The 6,687-nt window shown below is 39.2% G+C and overlaps 1 non-coding gene across 1 annotated transcript; it reads right to left on the reverse strand.

Moving 5' to 3' along the window:
* Window positions 1-5,372: 5,372 nt before the first annotated feature.
* On the reverse strand, window positions 5,373-5,479 carry LOC143588687 (small nucleolar RNA R71). The gene has a single exon (XR_013145151.1). It is a non-coding gene; the product is annotated as a small nucleolar RNA R71 (small nucleolar RNA).
* Between the last annotated feature and the right edge of the window lie 1,208 nt (window positions 5,480-6,687).

Raw genomic sequence — 6,687 nt, forward strand, 5'->3', positions numbered from 1 at the left:
TATCGCTTAGCACCAACCGAGATGAAGGAGTTAAAGAAACAACTCGATGAGTTATTGGAGAAAGGTTTCATTCGACCGAGTTCGTCTCCTTGGGGAGCGCCAATTCTAAGTCGAGGTTATACTCGATACCTCGATAGATGAAAAGAAAACATAACAAAGAAATGAATGAATATTGAATATTGTGATAACATATATATGTGTGTAAGTATATATGTATATTCTTTGTTATGAAAATATTATTTATTGAATAATGAGTATTCTTAAATAATAAAAGAAAAGGATTACGTTTCTTGGAGAAGAATAAACGTCGGGTTTCTATATAAACTAAAGGTTTATAATTTACTTTTAAACTAAAGGTTTTCAAGTAAATAAGAATTGAACTAAAGGTTCAATTGAGGATTGAGATATAAGACTAAAGGTCTTAAGCCGGATCGTGTATCCGACTAACAAATATTTATACTCGTACTATAGGTGTGAGATAAAGAAAGGGAAAGACCCTTGGTCGGTGATTGAAGCCGATCCTAAAGACAAGGTGAATATGCCCCCAAACTTTTAAACTTGTTTTTAAATGAGTCAACTTGTTATATGAAATTGTTTACAAGGAACTATGTATTCCTAAAACCATTATAACTATGGGTATGAACCTAGCCCTCAGGCTATGGTATACGTATGTCTGGATCCTTACATAGGTGGTACTATGCGATGTATGGGCATGATCGCACCACCCTTGGTCGTAGGACGCTCTCCTGCATGGAGTACGACCTTATGTGTATATTTACGGGTACTTGACTAAGTCGAACGCTGCGGTGTTTGCTGAGGTGACCTAGAGTAGAGGCTCTAGTTTATAATGTGTTATTTGACATTGTTATTCCTAAGCCACGTTGGGCTGAGGCAGGCGTAGTCTCGAGGGATAATAAAGTAAAAGAAGTTATTTTGCGTCAGCGTGTTCACCAGCATTCGTTGCTGACGTATTTTCTTACATTTTGCAGGTGAACAAGTTTAGCGGTTGAAGTGTCGAAGCGCTATTGATATATCCGATGGCTCGGATTCATTTTGTAAACTTAATATGGTGGTTTGTATATATTAAACAAGTAAATGTTTTGTAACAACTTAAACGGGTGTTTATAATCCCGTCTTTTATATATATAAGTTACAATTTCGATCCTTAAAGATTTATAAGTCTTCCGCAAATTAACGCAACTCTGATTTATTTACAATTACGATACCAACTATTGGGTCACGCTCCTAATCCTAAGATAGGGGTGTGACATGAATTGAAACTATTTCCTCTATATATATATATATTCTGTATATATATATGCATGTTTCTTGTATCGAGTGTTTTTAAACTTGAAACATGATTACAAGGATCGGGTTTTTTTAAACAGTCATTTTTTCCTAAAAAATCAAACGAATCGGCCCGTTTTTAAACGTTTTTTTAAACGATGAAACGGCTCGTTTTTTAGTAAACTTTTCGTCTGAATACGACGAGACGGGCCGTTTTTTAGTAAAATTTTCGTCCAAAAACGACGAAACGGCTCGTTTTTTAGTAAACTTTTCGTCCAAAAACGACGAAACGGCTCGTTTTTTAGTTAACTTTTCGTCCGAAAACGACGAAACGACTAGTTTTTTAATAAACTTTTCGTCCGAAAACGACGAAACGGGGCATTTTTTAGTAAACTTTTCGTCCAAAAACGACGAAACGGCTCGTTTTTTAGTAAACTTTTCGTCCAAAAACGACGAAAACGGCTCGTTTTTAGTAACATTTTCGTCTGAAACAACGAAACGACTCGTTTTTTAGTAAACTTTTCATCCAAAACGACGAAAAGACTAGTTTTTTAGTAAACTTTTCGTCCGAATACGACGAAACGACTCGTTTTTTAGTAAACTTTTCGTCCGAATACGACGAAACGGCTCGTTTTTTAGTAAACTTTTCGTCCGAAAACGACGAAACAGGCCGTTTTTAGTAAACTTTTCGTCCAAAAACGACGAAACGGCTCGTTTTTTAGTAAACTTTTCGTCCGAAAACGACGAAACGGCTTGTTTTTAGTAAACTTTTCGTACGAAAACGACGAAACGGCTCGTTTTTTAGTAAACTTTTCGTCCGAAAACGACGAAACGGCTCGTTTTTTAGTGAACTTTTCGTCCGAAAACGACGAAACGGCTCGTTTTTTAGTAACATTTTGTCCGAAAAAGACGAAACGGCTCGTTTTTTAATAAACTTTTCGTACGAACACGACGAAACAGGCCGTTTTCTAGTAAACTTTTCGTCCGAAAACGACGAAACGGGCCGTGTTTTAGTAAACTTTTCTTCCGAAAACGACAAAACGACTAGTTTTTTAGTAAACTTTTCGTCCGAAAACGACGAAACGGCTCGTTTTTTAGTAAACTTTTCGTCCGAATACGACGAAATGGGCCGTTTTTTATTTTAATTTTAGCTCAAAAACGACGAAACAGGACGTTTTTTATTGTAAATTAGCTCAAAATTGACGAAACGGGTCGTTTTTTTTTTGTAATTTTAGCTAAAAATCGACGAAACGAGTCGTTTTTTATTGTAATTTTAGCTCAAAAACGACGAAACGGGTCGTTTTCTAGTAAACTATACGCCTGAAAACACCGAACCGACTCGTTTTTTAGTTATCCCCAAACCCGAGCTCGAACACTCAATGAACACAACCATTATTTTATATATATTACACAATACATAAACACATAAACACAAACACAATACATAAACACATATATCAAAACACCCGAATTATAATCTTCGGGATTTTACGCGCTGACCCCGACCCCGAACACTACGCTAGGAGAAGCGGGACACGATTCCACGTTCTACGGAAGGCCAACCGGGCTTGACCGGCGAAAGTAACAACAACACGGACGGAAATTCTCCGAATACAAAACCGGATTCGGAGACTCAATCCAAGTGGGACTCTGATTAAACAATTGAACTGAATAACGAACACCAAAACCATTGTATGGCGGTGGTGGCGTCGGTCGATGGGGGCGGTGTCGGTCGGTTTTGGTGATGGTGATGTGTGCGTCGGTGATGGTGATGGAGATGGCGTCGGTGATGGTGTTGGTTATGGCGTCGGTGATGGTGTTGGTGATGGGTGATGGTGATGGTGTGGTGTATATATATAGATAAAGTGGGGAAAATGTTGGTGATGGTGTTGGGTAAGGAACGAAGGAAGGAAAGAGGGAGGAAGGAGAGGTGGAGAAGGGGGAAAAAGTATGGAGGAAGGAGGAAGGGATAATACCCGGTGGTCAGACTGTCATTTTTCCCGGCAAGCTGGTTTTTTCATGCTTTAAAAAAATAACATACAGAGGGGCACAGATGTGACCGGCCAAATTTATATATGTAAAAAGTCTAAAATACCCTCCAACTCAACGGCCTTTAATGAAAATATTTAACGGATGGGCACAGACTGACCCGCCCAAATTTCACAGTGGTCCACAGTTCGCAAATTCTTTTTCAGTGGTTATTCCATCTCGCGATGTTATTTTCCAGGGAGTCAAATAGCAGATTTCTAAACTTGTTAATTATTTTGAGTAACTAAACTTGTTAGAACTACCTAGGTTTGGTTAATTGATGATGATGCAACGACTGTTTTGGGTCGATTAATGAACATATGATTGATTTTCTATTGTCAAGTTCATATTATTATGATTTTATTCTATGATTTCTATTGAGTTTGTATAATATTATATTAATTAAACCCCGTGTGATTTTATCTTTACATGAATTAGTTTTGTGTTTGGTTTAAGATTGCATGCTAGACTGATTGCTTTGTGTTTTTGGCTGTTTGTGGTAGACGTCACCATAGGGTTTGGTTGGTTAGAGTTGATTATCTTAGTAGTTCATCTCCTATTAGTTGGACCAAGACATTAGGAGTTCGTTTATCTCTTTGGTCTAGTCGATTTAGTTAGCCGTTGTGAGACCTCGATTTGTTTTATAGCCATTGATTAGGTTAATTTGAAAGCTAATATAGTTAACCTTTAATATTGAATTACCCCTTATTCCCTAGGTTTGTTAGGATTACGAACCTTAGAAGAATTTTTGATTTTGATACGGACCAAGTAATAAATCATTAGGGTACTTAGAAAATTAACCGTGCTTTATCCTTCCTTCTAGATGTTTTTTGGGGTCTTTAGTAAAATTGACCGTGGGGACCTATTTTCCCAGATCATTGTCTAGTTAGATAATCTTTAGAACCCGGTTTTATGTGTTCGTTATCACCCGAGCGTCGTTGATAGTCGTTAAGATACTTTACCAAGATGGTTCCCCTTCATCACATTTAGGAGCTCCGTTAGTGCTGTTAAGTCTTCCAGTTAGTTTCGTTAAGTTAAGTTAGTTTAAATTAATTAAAACAAAATAAAAATAATAAAATCAATTTGAAATCTTTCAGGGCAGGGCTTAGTTAGGGTTTAGTATCTGAGCCACCTCTAGTGTCCTTGAGTTCGATACCCAGACTTCCTTTCTCTTTGCTACACATGATCGGTACACTTGCCGATTGTGTGAACTAGGTTAGGTAGTTTGGTTTTAAAGCTTAATTGCGAACTACATTTACACCCACACACACACACACCCACACACACACGCACACACACACACACACACACATATATATATATATATTCGCACATCAAGTTTTTTAGGCCGTTGCCAGAGACACGGTTCGAGGCGATTAGAGAACGACCCGAGTTGGGGACTTGCTTATTTGCTACTTGTTTTAATTTTGTCTTTAGTTTAAATTAGTTTAGTTAGTTTTTAGTGCCTTATTTGATAATTGTTTACTTAGTATAAATTTCATTTTTCTTTTATTTTGTAGTTAGTTAATGTGACGTACTCGCTCCCTAAGACCACCTGAGTTTTCAGGATTCAAAGAACCCGAGAGAGAATTTCATGAGAGGCGCCACTTCCAGTCATGAGTAAGTGCTCCTTGTTCTCCGACTTCATTTACTTTATCTATTGCCATTAAGGATATGGGATAGGAGAGTAGTTGCCGACTACGGTAAACCGTCCACCACCATCCGGACTAGCATCATCATACCCATTGCTGATGGAGCTGTAAATGGGAACCGGGTGATTCCATCTCACGTAGTCAAGCTGATCTGAAGTTCAAACTAGTTTCATGGGTTAGCACATGACAACCCATCTAATCGCACTGAGATGTTCGTTCAAACTTGCAATACCTTCAACATCAGAAATCTGAGCAATGAGTCCGTCTATTTCCGTTTGTTCCCATTCTCTCTCACTGATAAGGCCTTCAAGTGGCTAAAATCTCTGCTGACTGGTTCCATCACCACTTGGGCTGGTTTGCAAGAAAAATTCATTAACAAATTCTTTCATCCGTCCAAATCTGCTTGTATTCGCGATGAAATATGTTTCTATCCGAATGAGGGAGGGTGAATCTTTTTGTGAGGCTTGGGAGAGATTCAAGGACCTACTTATTTGTTGTCCTCATCATGGCCTGGTGACATGGATGGTTGCGGAGAATTTCTATAACGAAGTGGTTTCAAACACCTCACTCCAAGCTCAAGTTGACTCGCTATAGAAAATTGTGAACGATCTCACGGTAAAGAGTGTTGCAAAATGTGAGGTGTGTAGAGACGGCCATGACACCATCGATTGTTCAGTGACCCTTAGTGAAAATCAGGAGGCGGTTGACTTCGTCAATAACGCCTTTCGATAACAAAACCCGCCTTCGGTGGTAACACCGGTTGGAGAAATCAGAATTATTTTTATGGAGGCCAAACATATTGCTATCAGCAGCAACATCAGCGTCGAGAAAACCTATACGCGCCCAGCGGTTTGGGCCTGGGGAACGGCAAGCAGGGTGATAGTCGTGAGAAGAAATCCTCGTTGGAAGAGATGATGGCGGAGATTCTGAGGCGAGATGAACATAGCGGAGCAACAAATGAGGTAAAATTTGCGGAGCATGACTCGATGTTGAAAAACCAAGCCGCGAATTTAGTTAATCTTGAGAGACACGTCGGAGAGATTGCTAGTCAACTATCAGATAAAATTTCATTGGATAACACGTACATATACCATCATGGCCATAAATGGGGACTTTTCCCTCTTTCCACCAGACACGGCTCATACTGGCGGCAATGAGAGCTGGGTCCTTGATGAAGCAGCGAGGGGTAGAGCAAGTAGTCAAATTCGTATACCAATACGACCCTTGTACTCAATTAAAGCTCGAGAGAATTTGGAACCACCTCCTTTCTTTTTGACGATTGAAGAAGTAGCCATTAACCGATTAAAAACATCGAAGAACGTAGAGAACAAATGAAAAATCTTGGGAAGAAAGAAGATTCACAAAAAAACACCGAGAGATTTGAAGAATGAAAACGACAATGAGTTGAAATCCCTACTTATACCATCCGTCGGCGTAAAGGAGGGGGCAAAGTGAAAAATTAGGCATATTAAAGGTCCAGTGGAAAAACGACATGTCACGTGGGGAATTCAAAACCCACGACAAGTGGGAGCGTGGATCACGCGCCCAAAAAGGTGAAGCGGCACCCTGACTTAACGACTGACATGGAAGACGTCAACTCAACCAGACCCCACTAGCTTAGAAGTTCTATCCATATCAAAAGACAAGGTTACAATTCAATTAGCCTCTAGTTACCAAAAAGCACTTAGAATTTCGGTAAAAAGCTATCGCAACAATAAAT

Source organism: Bidens hawaiensis, unplaced genomic scaffold (genome assembly GCF_021521415.1).
Source record: "Bidens hawaiensis isolate Kalapana, Puna unplaced genomic scaffold, B.hawaiensis_p1.1 tig00036709_1, whole genome shotgun sequence".
NCBI lineage: Eukaryota > Viridiplantae > Streptophyta > Magnoliopsida > Asterales > Asteraceae > Bidens > Bidens hawaiensis.